The following is a 16,100-nucleotide window of genomic DNA, read 5'->3' as shown; positions in this document are numbered from 1 at the left end:
CAGTGCACCTCATTGGAGAGCCTACCCATTTCCAAGTCTATGAGCCAGATGTCAGGCTACAGGCTTTTCTCCTGACTCACTGAGCTGCAAAGGCCAGTGAATCCAAGATCCACAGGCTACATGGTAGGTTCTGACTGTAAAAGCAAATGCATCCACGGTTGAGGCAAATAAGATGGCAGGCTCCGGGTGCTTCCCAGGATTGACAGGCAATATGGCAGACCACTGCCTTAAGTCCAAAGAACCTGATGTCAGATGCAAGATCCAGATCCAGCAAAAAGCAAGCAAGCTTTATCTGAGCACCCCCCACATATTGTAAGGAAGTTACCACCTCAAGGAAAATGTCTTTCCGTGGATTGACTGTTCGTAGCAAATTTCATTATGGAGATGATTATGTCAGAGCAGATCTCATCATCAGCCTTGGTTACATCTTAACTGCCAAACGTATGTGAATCCTGGCCTCAGTCAAGCTGACATTTTTTATTTATCACAACCATGGAAAAGTACGGCTAGTCGGTGGGGGGAATTTTGGGAAAGACAGGTCAAAATTAACCAGAGCAAAAGTCTGAAATAGAGAGGCCAGGAAGTAGGTAGAGAATCTGTGCTGAGTGATGAAAGGTAAGTGAGAGGAGAGTTTCAAGCGGAAGTTGTTTAATGGTGTCTTCAATAGAGAAGCTTAGTAGGATGAGCCCTGGTCCTTGGGAAGGAGGACATTAATCCATCTTGGAGAAGTTCTCGAAAAAATTATGAACAGAGACCAAGTAGAACCACTTCAGAAAGTAAGCAAGTGAGAAAATCAAGGTTACGTATCTTGAAGGTGATACTATTCTTGATGATGATAAAGTCAGGGTATTATGCATGCGGCAAGGGAAATGGGGAGGTAATAGAATTGTTTGGGACTACGGAGATAGAGATAAGGGAGGAAGTCATGAAAGACGTTATGGCTCCGTTACCGTGGTTCTTTGAGAAGGAAGAAATGTGCCCTGGAAAGATGAAAGAGAGAATGGGGAAAATGAGGCCCCCAAAGACATTTTAGACATCAGGAGAGAAAACACAACACAACACAACAGAAAGTACATTCACTGCTGTCAAGCTGATGGCAACTCACAGTGTCTCCACAGGACAGACTAGAACTGCTCCTGTGCGTTTCTGAGACCACAGCTGTTTGGTGGGAGTAGAAAGCCCTATCTTTCTCATGTGGATCAGCTGGTCCTTTAGAACTGAGGACCTTACAGAGTGCAGCCCAATGTCTAACCACGATGCAACCGGTTCAATACTATGATTCATTCAAAACAATGAATCAGAAAGGGCAACCAGGTACAAATGACTATTGTTTAGATCCAGGCTCTCACTACAAGCCTCTCGGCTTGGAAAGCTTGTGGTTTAATTCTTTTACTTGCCTGGTATCTTGCCACCTGAGGATATAATTAGATAATGTCTCTATCCAATGTTTTCTTTTTAAGTTAAATGAAAACAAAATAACTTTATCATTATCATCAACAATAATAATAAGATAACTTCCACTTCTGGAAAACTAGTTACATATCAGATTGTTGTTTTCTCCAAGGACCTATTATCCCAGGGAGGTATTATTTGTGCTCTTACAGTAAGAATTTGGCCATTTAAAGGGGATCCTGAGAAATTGGAAAGATGTCAACATAAGCAACTTTGTATTCTGAAGTAACAGGTCACAAACCTTGCTCAGTAAGGTCAGTGACTGGAGTCATCTGTGAGACTAAGAAGCCTTATAAGAATCCGAGGCAAGTCTGGCTAGGCCAGAGGATATACACTGGTACAGATAGAAACTGAAAATACAGGGAATCCAGGGCGGATGAGCCCTGGAGGACCAGTGGTGTGAGTGGTGAAACAGGGAGGGTAAAGGGAGAGTGGGTAGGAAAGAGGGAACTGATTACAAGGAACTGTGTGTGACCTCCTCCCTGGGGGACAGACAACCAAAGAGTGGGTGAAGGGAGACGTCGAACAGGGCAAGATATGACAAAATACCAATTTATTATAAATTATCAAGGGCTCATGAGGGAGAGGGGAGCGGGGAGGGAGGGGAAAAATGAGGACCTAATGTCGGGGGTTTAAGTGGAGAGAAAATGTTTTGAGAATGATGTACAAATGCGCTTTACACAATTGATGTGTGTATGGATTGCGATAACAGTTGTATGAGCCCCTAATAAAATGTTTTAAAAAAAGAAAAAGAAGAGGAGCTTATACCAAGGGCTCAAGTAGAAAGAAGGCATTTTGAAAATGATGTTGGCAGCATATGTACAAATGTGCTTGATACTATTGATGTATGGATTGTTATGAGCTGAAAGCGCCCCCAATAAAATAATTTATTAAAAAAAAAGGAATCCAAGGGAATGAAAAATACCAAATTATAAGATCTGCTAAAGATAGGTCTTTAGATAAACTTCATATTGATGAGAACTGAGCCATATGTAGCATATTCATTATCTGTATAAATCTATTTCTATCTGTCACTGATCATCTATGCATATGTTTCTTTTTACCTATCTATTAATCATTTACCTATCACCTATCTTCTACATATTATCAATCTACCCATTTATCATTTATCAGTCTACCCACCATTTATGTGTGCGGAGAGGAGTGGGTCCATCAATCAGCCTGAGAAGGCAACTAGAATGGTAGCTAAGGATTGATATATGAACTAAGAATAAAAAAATGAGGTCGAGGGAATGGAATTCAAAGAGGGAGTCTTGGAGAATGATGGGAGCTCCCATAGAGCTCTTAGATCTTTCTATCAGTGATATAGGGATTGATTTAGAGAGTTGTGGGCATACCACACAAGTTTTCAGCCATCCCCATGATAGAGGTCACAATGGTTGGCAGATATCAGCATCTTACTAGAGGTTGTTAAGTACTGAAAATCAGAAACTACACCAGCAAAGGACACCTGACCAGCCCTAACACTCAATTTCTTCCAATCGCTATTGAAGATGTTTATTGTTCCTCCAATAAACATGGGATCCCATAATTTTTTCTGAAATAAGAATCGTAGAAAATTTATTCCAAGGGTTTTTGTTTTGTTTGGGGTCTGGAATTCTCATTTCTCTTCTTTCACTCCCTGTACAGCTTAATAAACAGTATATTGTCATGATTTCCCACCTAATCCAGTGTGCTGAGAGCAGTTACTACATAACCAATCTTCCTCCCCTCTATAATTGATCCTTCAATAGGCTTATTCACTGACCTTAAAATGAATCTCTACTTTAGTCAACTAATGGAGCCCTGCTGGTGTAGTGGTTACACGTTGGGCTGTCAACGGCAAGAACAGCGGGTCAACACCACCAGCTTGTTGGTGGGTGAAAGACAGGGCTTTCTACTCCCATAAAGAGTTGCATCTCTGAGACTCACAGGAGCAGTTCTGCCCTGTCTGATAGTGTGGCCAGGAGTCACCATTGACTCAATGGCTGTACATTTGGTTTTCAGTCAACTGACAACATTTAGTCCTGTGGGGGAGGTCAGGGTGAGATTACCCAGTAATCAACGTAAGCATGGATTCCCTTCTGTTTACTAATCTAGTGAACAATTTCACCGCTTCCTACGAATATTCTACTTCTAGGTATGCCTGGCATCTTTCTCTCTCCCAGCCCCACAGCACCTTCCTATACTATCAAAGCTCTTCCAAACTTACATCCCCTGATAGGATGGGACTACTCAGTAAGCAGAGTAAGCAGGAGCTTACTTACTAATCGGTACGAAACAGTTGTAACAGAACATCTTCCCCCCACTCTTGAACATATCTAATAATCTAGTGCTTAATGTACACATATGTGATGCACATAGAAAAGACGTAAGCACACAAAAATAAAATTTGTAAAATGAAAAATCAAAGAAGCGATATGAAAATAACTACTAAGACCAATATATATATGTTTTCTTGTCTTCAGAGGACATGGAGTTGTCCCACCTTGCAGGTGGGAAACCACTGTAGAGATGAAGCTTGTGCAGGTTCTCAAGGCGGCAAGGACAGGGAGGACCCTGAGATCAGGGTCCGGGCTGGCAGTGGTGACGGTCGCTGGCCAGGGTGGGCTTGGGCATGCACAGCAGGGATTTTAGAACTGATTACATCTATAAGCTTTTGGACAGGGGCTTGTAATTTTTTTTTAGCACATTTATCGGAGAACACAATTAAATATGGACAGAATGGCTTTGCTTAAACATGCCTAGTTTGCTTTCTTGATTCTTATAACATTTAGTCCAGAAGTGCTTTCACAGGTATGGTCTTTCACAGGGATCGCCCGATTCATAACAGTAGCAAAATACCAGTTAGGAAGTAGCAACGAAAATAATTTTATGAAGGGGGGAGTCACCACAACATGAGGAACTGTATGAAAGGGTTGCAGCATGAGGAAGGTTGAGAACCACTGTTCCTTGTAATTGGCATTTGGTTTTCTTCATCCTCTTGTGCTGTGCAGGTTTCAGGGAGAGCTTTCCTACTAAGACAGACTAGGAAGAAGGAGCTGGCGGTCTACTGGCCAAAATGAAAACTTATGAATCACATGGGTTGACATTTTGTTCTCTTGGGCGTGAAATTGCCATGAGTCGGGAGCTCTTTTTACCGCAGAGAGTCGTCAGTGAAACAGCGGAAGACACTCCACAGGGTGGATTGGCAGCAAGGTGGCTGCAGCAAGGGGCACAACCATCAGAACAATTATGAGGGTGGCAGAGGACCGGGCAGTGCTTTGTTCTATTGTACATGAATCGGGCTGCTAAGATTCAGAACCAAAAAAAAAAAAAAAAAGATTCAGAACCAATTCATCAGGAACTAACACCAACAAAGTGTCCTGACTTTACATAGGAATGTTCTGTGCGTCTTCCCTTTCCAAAACAGCAAGGAAGACGTTTTGGAAGTTATGATGCAGTGCCTGGATTTCCATTAAGGGATTTCTACTGCTGTGACACATGTCCATTTTCTTCCTCCGGAGACTAGCTCATGGCAACCATGTGAGCATCTCCACTGCAGAGGGTGCTCTGAGCCTGGTCAGCCTTGTCTTGTCCGCTCCGCGTTCCCCACTCCTGCCAGCACAGGGCCTTGCACATCGCACCTGCTCCGCGGTGCATAACTGCCAAGGCAATTTGCCTTTGCTGATGTCTCAGGGCAGGAACAACAAGAACCTTATGCTCTTCTATTAAGACCGACACACAGTTGTTGGAACACAAAGAGTAAATGCTGTGTGGGTTAAAATCAGGAAAGGGGTATGTCAGGGTCGTACCCTCTCACCATACTTATTTGATTTGTATGCTGAGCAACTCATTCCAGAAGTTTGGACTGTGTGAGGAAGAATCGGACGTCAAGATAGGAGGCAAGGGTATTAGCAACCTGCGACATGCAGCTGCCACCGCCTTGCTTGCTGACAGCTGGGAGGACGTGGAGCACTTGCTGATGGCCGAAGATGGCAGCCTTCGGTCTGGAGTCCAATTCCCGGTAAAGAAAACTGTAGTTGTCCCAAGTAGAACAGTAGACAACATCATGATAAGTGGAGGAAAGATTTAAGTTGTCAAAGATTTCATTCTGCTTGGATCTATACTCAATGCTCATGGGAGCAGCAGTCAAGGTACCCCATGACATATTGCATCAGGCAGGTCAGCTACACCTGACCTCTTGGAAGTGATGAAGGGCAAGGTACTCTGAGGGCTCACACCACAGGTGGGGTCTTCTCCATCACCTCAAATGCCTGTGAACATTGGCTGAGGAATGAAGAAGAGCAACGAAGAAGGGATGCCTCAGGATGATGGTGGGGGTGAAGACTCTCGACAGCACTGCGGACTTCCAGAGGAACGAACAAATCTGTCTCGACAGAAGTACAACCCAAACCTTCCTCAGATGCAAAGATGGAGAGACTTTGTCTCCTGTGCACGGGACACGCTATCAGTAGAGACCAGTCCCTGGAAAAGGACATCATGCCAGGAAGGTCAAAGAACTGGATGGGCACAGTGGCAGCAAAAACGGGCTCAAACCTAACAATCATGAGCGGGCTCGGGGCTTGGCAGTGTTTCCCTCTGTTGTCATTAGGAGGGAGTTGGAATGGACTTAACCACCAGAAGAAGAGCATAAAGTTAACCATCGTTGCTATTGTCCATTGCCCTGGCGCCGGCTGTGCCCCAGGGATCAGAGACCCTCTGCTGGGTCTGAGCCCACCTTCTGGATTGTGGGTATGCTGCAGGCCATTGGGGTGCCCACCCTGCATTTTAAAGACTTTCCATTCGTGGGGCTTCATCTCGCAGCCACTTATTGGACAATCGTTTGCTGTGAGTTGTAGGATTTGCTTTGGCTCCCTTGGGGAAATTGCCAGGCTTTCCCTTCCAGCCTGTATTGGTTGGGAAGCTCTGCTGGAACCTGCCTATCCTCGGGCTTTGAAGTCGATACGGCAAAGCTTCTAGTGTCATAGCAATACGCAAGCCACCACAGTGTGACCAAGTGACAGATCGGCGGTAGGAACAGATCACGGGTTAATCTGAATTATGGAGGAGAGAGAGAGACAGAGAGACAGAGAAAGAGAGAGAGAGAGGTGCTCTGTGAGATTTTTCAAGATGAATACATGGCATTGTACATTGAAGTATGTAAGTTTTACTGACTCCATCTTAACACTGGAGGCTTTATAAGTTGTTATTATCCATCCTGCAATTTTTAAAGCATTGGTTAGAGCTTTAGCATTGACTTCCAGCTATTGTATATTCACATAATGGAAGCAGTTTGTCCATATGAATAAAACATCAATAAGGTGTATGTATAAGTGCCATTTAAGAAAAAAAATAGAGAAAGGAAAGCATGTTTATTTTAAAAATCACACACACACAACAAAACAGAGGGGCAAAGGGACCAATTTTCTGGTTAACAATAGGTTCGCACCTAAGTGAGGGTCTCAAAGCATTCCCCCAGATCAGATTCAGGTGGGGCCATTGTGCCTCACACACCCGGGGAAAGGCGAGCTATGCATGGAAAAAGTGAGATGGCTGCCCTAGATGGTACTTTTTCCTACACTGTGGTTTTCCGTTTTTGCTCTTTTTCATTGATTTTAAAGAAGGAGCTGGCTGCAGGAAGCTCAAGGCTGCCTCTTTATGCCCCCCCACCTCACCGCCCCACAGCACAGGTTAGAAGTTGGCAGCCCAGCTGGACTTCCTCTGCCCCTCTCAACGCTCCCTGAAATTAATGTGGCTCAAGCAGGGGCCAGGGTTGCCAGTTGTTCAAAGACAAATCATTGGTTTTAAGAAAAACCCCCCTTTTAATGACTCACAGCTGAATTTGGATTTAAACGCAGCTCAACAATCAAACAAAACAAAGAGCTGTTGGAGGGACTGGGTTTGGAGCTGCCAATTTGCTGCTAGTTCTGGAAGGCTCCGGTGTCCACATAGGTCCAAGGTTTTCAGCTCCGTGGCACTGGGGCATACAGAACTAATGAGATGACAATGACCACAGGTGACACTGTGACTAGCGTGTGTGTGTGTGTGTGTGTGTGTGTGTGTGTGTGTCGGGTGTGTGTTGGGGGGTGATGCTCAATTTCTACTGCTCTTGTCTTGGAAGAGTGAGGGCTCCTTTCTACAGCAGTGTACTTCTACAAGGACTGACTAGCTATAGTGTATGCTGCCAGGGGCTAAACACGGTTCAGAGAAGTTGAAGCACAACTTCTGGCCTGAAGTTGCTTAATAGCTTCCTAGGAAATGAGACATACGCACATAGTCTAAACAAAAACAAAAGCAAAAAAACAATGCCAAAATCCAAGTTCCTCTGCCCTGGCCGTGTATCGGAGTCACCTGGTACATTGATCATAGACCATCACCACCACCACCACCACTGAAAACACAACATTAACAATAGTGACAACCGTGAAACAATAGGTCCTGAAGACCCCAGACTTCATACTGAATCAAATCTCTGGGAAGGGGGGCTGAAAATTGGTCCTTTAACATTTTTCCCCCATAAACATCTTCAGAACAGCAGTAGAAGCTTGTTTGTGATAACTGGAATATGGGCTCCTGGGGTTGAAAGGCACTTCAGTGATCTCAGGAGGAAGCCCTGCCTCTGCTCCCTGGGGTCACCTCAACGACAGGGAGGGGACCAAGTGGTTGAGACCATCATTGCTGATGGGGCAAGAATCAAAATAAGAAGAAACAACTGCATAAATTAAAAAAAATAGTATGCATCAAGCTATCCTAGGCATGAATGAGCTGAAACGGACTGGTCTGAACCATGTTGCATCAGACAAGCATATGGTTTGTTATTCAAGGAATAACAACTTCAAGAAGAATGGGGTTACATTCACTTTCAAAAGGAACATTTAAGGATTTATCTTGAAATACCAAGCTGGGTGCTAGGAAAACATGTATATGCCTATCAAGAAGCCCAATTAATACAACTGTTATTCAAATTCACACACCAGCGATAAAAATCAGTGATGAAGTAGTTGAAGGATTCTACGACTTCTTCTGTCAGAAATTGACCAAACATGCAATCAACATACATTGATCAATATGTATTGTATTCCTAGTGGTTGACTTGGAAACAGGAAAGATTAGTACTTGGAAAAGATGGCCTTGGTGATAGATATGAAATTTGAGATTTCATGATAGTATTTTGAGAAATGAATGGCTTCTTTACAAATACTACCTCCCAAGGCCACAAGTACATATGGACCTCCCCGATGAAATACACAGGAATAAAATTTACTACATCTGTGGGAGCACACGATGCAGACAACATAAGCAGCCAAAATAAAGCCCCGGACGGATTGTGGAGCAGGTCATGAATGGTTTCTATGCAGGCTCAGGGTGAATCTGAAGAAAGCATGAGATCTACATAGGAACGGGAGCATATCTCACATTTGGAGATCGTCTCAAGAAGAGATTTGACGCATTCAATGTTAAAGACTGAAGACCAGATGAGTTGTGGGGTGACATCAAGCACAGCACACGTGGAGGTCACTAAAAACAGAAATGAAATGCATGTCACGAAAGACCCAAAGAACAGCTAACGCAACTGGAAGAAGTGATGAAGTCAAAGAGCTGAACAGAAGATGTGAAAGGCAGCTTAAGGAAACACAGTAACGTCATGTAATAAAATGTGCAGAAACCTGGGCTCAGGAAACCCAAAGGGGAACGCGCCCTCAGCATTTCTCAAGCTGGAAGAACTAAAGAAACACTGAAGAATTCCATGGACACAATATTGAATGATGCAGGATGCATCAAAGGAAGATGGAAGGAATCCATAAAGTCACTGGACCAAAAAGAATTGGTAGTCATTCAACCATTCAAGAGATTGCATATGATCAAGAACTGATAGTGCTGATGAAGAACATCCAAGCAGCCCTGCAGCCATTGATGATAAATAATGCTCCGTGAATGAATGCAGCACTAACGGAAATGGTTTGAACATCCGATGCAGTGCTCAACTATGCCAAGACGTTTGGAAAACTGACCGAAAGAGATCCCTATTCGTGTCCATTTCAAAGAAAGATGACCCTACAGAATGCTGAAGTTATCAACCAGTAGCACTAATATCACCTGGAAGTGAAATGTTGCTGGAGATCATTTCAAGCAATAGTTGCAGTGGTATACTGACAGCAGGGGGTGGGGTGGTGGTGGCCAGAAACTCAAGCTGGACTCCGAAGAGGGTATGGAAAGCGGGGTATCAGTTCTCATGGCAGGTGGATGGTAGCTGATAGCAGGGAATAGCAGGAAGATGTTTACTTGTGTTTTGTTGACTACGAAAAGGCATTTGACTGTGTGGATCATAGCAAATGATGAGATGAATGGCAATTTCCAGAACATTTCATTGTTCGAATCTGGGATCTGTGTGTAGTTCAAGAGGCAGTCATTCAAACAGAATGGTTTAAAAATCAAGAAAAGTTTGTGTCAGGGTTGTATCCTTTCACCATACTTACTCAGTCTGTCTGCTAAGCACATAATCAGAAATGCTGGAATATGTGATGAAGTTTTGGCAACAGGATTGGAAGAAGACTCATGAACAACTTGTGATATGAAAAGTGCTTGCTGAAACCCCCCTACTGGGCATGCGCCCAGAAGAGGTAAGAAACAGACCACGGCCAGACATCTGTGCTCCATCGTTCATCACAGCACAGTTCACAATCTCAATGAGTTGGAAGCAACCTACATTTCCATCAACAGACGAACGGATTAAAAAAACTCTAGAACATATCTACAATGGAGTACTCCTCATCCCTACAAAGCAGTGGTGAATGCATGAAGCATATTGTCTCATGGGAAGACTTGGAGGAAATAATGCTAAGCAAAGTAAGCCAAGCACAAAAGAACAAGTACAACGCAAATCCACTGAGGTAAGCTTACAAAGCACAAGGGGCATAGGGGAAAAGCTACTAAATGCATACATTCCTGGGGCGAGGTCCAGGTGCTCTGGCAGGGGTCCGACCCAGCCCAGGGACACATATGGCAGCCAAGGAGAAAGGAGGGGAAAAGAAAAACAAAAAGAGAGAGGGCGTGGGTCATGGGGGGAGGGTATAGTTTATGGCTCCACAGGAAAGGGAGAGAGGGACCCGGCCTCAACCTGGTGCGCCCAGCCTTGAAGGGAACATACCAGCATGAAGCAGTGAACCAACAGAGAAGTCTGCGGGGCATGCCTCAATCCCAGCCATGTGGACCCCTCCCCAGAAGAATGCACTACAGAGGACAGCACTGGAGATACAGCCCAGGGAGAGGGGCAGGTCTGCTCAGACCACATGGGAGCAAACTAAGAGGGGGGGGGGAGAGAACCATATCCTGACCCACTAAACCCCCAGGATGACAGTCTGCTCATAGCAGCCAAGGCACAGAGAGGACCATAGGGCTGACCCCACCACTAGACCCGACGTCCCCTCACTGACCCACAGTGCTGCCAGGGCCAACACTGGAGACACAGTGTGGGAATTGTGCTGACTCTGACCCCCCCCCCCACCCTCACCAGGGCAAACCATGAAGGGAGTGCCACAGAGCAGCAAGGGGAGCAAAGCAACGAAGTCCCCAAGGAATCAGACTTGCCATTGAGTCGGTTACTACTCAAAATGACCTTACGTACAGCAGAATGAAACACTGGCAGCTCCTGTACGTCCTTACAATTGTTCTTATGTTCGGGTTCAGGGTTGCAGCCACTGTTTCCATCCATCTTGTTGAGGACCTTCCTTCTCCTTGAGAAGCAGGCTGTTCATCTCCGGAGACTGGTCTCTTGTGACAACATGTCCAAAGCACGTAACATGACATCTTGTCAACCTTACCTCTAAGAAGCATTCTGGCTATTCTTCTGTGGTAGTTACATAATCTGTTGTCGATTTGAGACTTAAGAGTGAAGGGGTGTAGTTAAGTCTGTCAATCAGGTAGCAGCTTGATGACCTCATTTGGAGACACTAATGAAATAAATTGCTTATTGGAGGCAGGAAACATGCTCACTCCCTGAGAGACATTCCTGTGGACAAGACACCTGGAGCTACACCAGAGCCCTAAAGCTGAAGGAGCCACATGGAGACCCCTGCCAGTGCTGAGGTGCTTCTACTGTCACTTGGATCCACAAGACTTTCCACCAACTGGCCTGTGATCTTCCTGCATTTGGTGTCATTGCATGTGTTGTGTGAGTCTGAAGAAGAATTTATAGATTGGTATCGGACATTTGGCTAATATCGGACATATGGACTTGATCTGGATTGCACTGGGATGTTTTCTCAATATCCAATTGCTATTGTATATAAAGCTCTTTCTTATACACATCTGAGTGTCTATGAATTTGTTTCTCTAGTCAATCTGGACTAACACAACTTCTTCCAAGACACATTTGTTTGTTCTTTTGGAAGGCTATGGTACTTTCAATTTTCTTTGCCACAACCATAATTCAAATGCATTGATTCTTCTTGGGTCTTTTTTGTTCAATGCCCAACTTCCACATGCATATGAGGCAGTTAAAAATACCATGGCTTGGGTCAGGCATATTTTAATCCTCCATGCAACATCTTTGCTCTCAACGCTTTAAAGAGGTCTTGTGCAGAAAATTTAACCAAAGCAATTTTGATTTCTGGGCTGCTGCTTCCATGAGCATTGACTGTGGATCCAAGAAGACAAAATCCTTGGCAATGTCGATCTTTCTCCATTTGTCAGGATGTTACCTATTGGCCCAATGGTGAGCATTTCGCTCTTCTTTACATTGAGTTGTAATCCATACTGAAGGCTGTAATCTTGGATCTTCATCAGCAAGGGCTTCAAGCCCTCCTCACTTTCAAAAAGCAAGGTTGTGTCATCTGCATATGGCAGGTTGTTAATAAGCCTGTGTTCAATTCTGATGCCAAATTGTTCTTTAAATTGTCCAACTTCTCTGATGATTTGCTCAGCATACAGAGTGAATAAGCATGATGAGAAGATTCAACCCAGACATACACCTTTCCTGATTTTAAACTTCCACTATTCCCTAGTTTTATTCACAAAACTGCCTCTTAATTCGTGTCCAAGTTCCCCAGGAGCACAATGTAGTGGTCTGGAGTTCCCATTCCTCTCAGAGTTACCCATAGTTTGTTATGATCCACACAGTTGAATGCCTTTGCACAGTCAATAAAACACAAGCAAACACCTTTCTAGTGTCCCCTGCTTTCAGCCAGTGTCCATCTGACAACAGTACAGTGAACCCTCGTTTATCGCGGTTAATCGGTTCTAGACCCTACCGTGATAAATGAAATTCCACGAAGTAGGATTCCTTATTTGTAAATCAAATATTTTCGTAGTTAGAGCATAGAGGACATGAATAAACACCCTTTAGTCACCATTACACTCGTATTACCCAATTTATTATACGAAAAAGGGAAAATACAGTAAAACATTTTGGACGTTACAATTATCATTTATTATTTATTATATTATTTATGGCATCAAGCGTGTACAGTATGAGCCAATCAGTGGCAGTAATGACAGAGCATGCACTGTTATGCAAAAACAGCGATAGAGTGAAGCTGTGGAAGTCGAATCGCAAAGTGGCGAGGGTTCATTGTAGTGATATCCCTTGTTCTACCACCTCTTCTGAATCCAGCCTGAACCTCTGGCAGCTTGTAAATGAACTGCTGCAACCATTATTGGATTATCTTCAGCAAAATTTTACATGTCTGTGAGATCAGTGATAAGGTTCTATAGTTTGAGTGTTCTGTTGGCTCATCTTTCTTTGGAATGGCTACAAATATGAGGGGAACCAATCCCTAACAAATAATCACGGGTCCAGTAGGTGCAATTGTACAGCTATAATGTATAAAGATTATAGTAAATTCATGGAGAATAAAGGAGATAGGAGAGAGTAAAATAAAGGAGTCAAACACATTTCATGATAGCCTGCTCACTTCAGCCCTGCTTGGTGGTCCACGTGGGGATGTGGAAGGTGGAGTGGGCGGGACAGAGAAGAGTGATTTATTTCTAACCAAGGCTTATATATCTTTTGGGGGTGTGCAAGCCCTCTGATTCCAGGTAAAGACATACATCACAGGAAGGGGTTGTACTATAGGTAATACAATAATGGGAGGGGGACGATCTAGGGGTGTACATGCTAAAGGAAGAGGAGGGATTAAGGGTATACATGTGGCAAGATGGGCGGATCCTCGATTCATGATGGTGGCCTAACCTTGATTGTCCTTGAGTTGGAGACTTGATTTATTCTTAGCCCTTCAAGGAAAGCAATCCACTGTCCTAACCACAGGGAGTGAGCTCCACCTACGGGGAGACAGACAACAGGATCTGCTTGCTCTGGATGGCTGATGCCTTCCGTGAGATAATGGGACAATCATATACTATTAGTTGCAAGCAGTGTCTTAGGTCTGACATATATTTGGGGGAGAAAAGCTGGGGAAAAGCCGTTTTATATCCCACATACAAATATGGATCTCTTCCAGTCAGTTGTCCAAGTAGCTCTTTTCCAAATTTCCTAGATAGACAAATGAGTGCTTCCAGTGCTATATATAATGTACTGCTATAATCATTAAATATCTCTGGATTATTTTAATTTTAATTATACTTTTGTATATCTGTAAAGTTTTCTACATTGAATTTATTCTATCAAAGTTATTAGAAAAAAAATGCTTAAGGGAGAAGCAAAGCTTTGCCCCAATACAAAGCAATGTAGCACTTTTGACATTTTGACATGATGCCTGCACTTCCCCACCGTACACAATCCAACTTGTTCATGGGTCGAGTGAGACAATATTGAACTACAGCACTGTCAACAGTACAGTTACATCTACCATAGAAATGAAAACCACTGACTCAAATTTTTTCTCAAAAATGGACCAATACTTTTGACTATCTGGCTATGATGGATGAACACCTATGTAAATCTTTAAGAAGTAGTCCGGATAGTGACAGAGTTGAGATAGTGAAGGCTTAAGGGTTCCTAACACTGTAGTGCTTAAAGTTCAATCAAGAGTCATGGTGGCATAGTGGATTATGAAATGGGCTGCTAACCCTAAGGTTAGCAGTTCGTGCCCATAAGGTGCTCCAAAGGAGAAAAAAGAGGCTTTGTGCTCTTATAAAGATTTACAGTCTCAGAACCCTTAGGAAAAGTTCTGATCTGTCCTATAAGGTCACTATGAATTGGCATCTATATGACAACAGTGTGATTGTATTTCACAGTTCAGTAAGGTGGTCCTAAGGATGTTGTGGTCAGCGCACCCATGGGACAATTTTACTCTGTCTTTTAGGGTAGCTGCAAGTTGGAATGGAATCAATGGCCATGAGTTTGACTTTTTTATTTTTCAGTAACTGAGCCAGTCATTGAAAATGTATCCTTATCTTGCTCCCAGCTATTAGAAATTTTAATTTCATATAGTCTAGTATGCATAATTGAATCTAAGAGAATTTTATGATTGAATAAAATAACAGGCCTGGTTTGAAAAATAAAATCTCAACCATCAGAACTGAGCTGAGATATGGCCTCGGAAATGGCACATAAGAAAGAAATTGAGTGGAGGAGGAAGAAGCAACATGTTTTCATCATCATCTTCTTCCTTTTTGCTCTTTTTTAAATGAATATTTAATTCTTTTTTAAAAGATCATTTTATTGGGGGCTCTTACAACTCTTGTTATAATCCATATATCAATTGTATCAGACATATAAGTACATATATTGCCATCATTCTTTTCTAGACATTTACTTTCTATTGATCCCTTGGGATCATCTCCTTTTCCCCCTTCCCCCACTCATGGCCCCTTGATAGATTATAGATTGTTATTATTTTCATATCTCACACCGACTGCTGTCTCCTTTCGCCTCTGGTTTCTGTTGTTCTTCCCCCTGGGTGGGGGTGTGTGGTTATGTGCCATTCATTGCGATCGGTACCCCCTTCCTCCCCACCTCGTCTCCTTCCCCTCACCCATTCCGGTTCCTGGGTTCCATGTGCCGTGAGCTTTATCTCTTGCCTATACCTATGTGCATGTTCCTGTCTAGCCCACAGTGGGAAGCAGCACTGGGTCATGATAGTGGGGGGCGAGGAGGCCTCAAGGAACCAGAGGAACAATGTATAATCCATCAGTGTTCTGCTGTACCCTGATTGACTCATTCCCTCCGCTCCGACCCCCTCCGTTCTCACCAACACATTTTTGTTTGTTTGTTGTTTGTTGTTTGCTATGACTCTTCTGATGCCTGCTACCCTGTCCCGATGACACCCCATGATCGCACTACCTGGTGTGTTTCTTCCACGTGGGCTTGCAGCTTCGCCGCTTGTTTGACTTCAAGCTTTTAGATGCTGTCCCTCCATGGAGCTGCTAAGGCACAGAGAGGACTGTAGGACTGCCAACAACTCAAGGAATGTTGTCCCCTAACTGGAGCATACAGCGACAGAGGACAATAATGAGGAGACATGGCGGAGAAATAGTGTGGCCTGAATCCCCCGCGGCAGGACAAACCAAGAAGGGAGCATAACAGATCAGCAATTGGGGCAAAGCCAATCCACAAAACCCCTAAAGAGCCCCCAAATTAAACTTCGGGCTAGGAGGGGCAGCCCTTGGGACTCCCCAGGACCAGTGGGGAGAGATTCATAAAGGCCAGTGGACAGACCTGGAACTATCTATGTTTATTTTTTTTTAATTCTCCTCTTTTTTCAATC

Source organism: Echinops telfairi, unplaced genomic scaffold, assembly GCF_000313985.2.
Source record: "Echinops telfairi isolate 266 unplaced genomic scaffold, ASM31398v2 ScPeMD7_7400;HRSCAF=8409, whole genome shotgun sequence".
NCBI classification, from domain to species: domain Eukaryota; kingdom Metazoa; phylum Chordata; class Mammalia; order Afrosoricida; family Tenrecidae; genus Echinops; species Echinops telfairi.
This window is presented reverse-complemented; position numbering follows the sequence as displayed.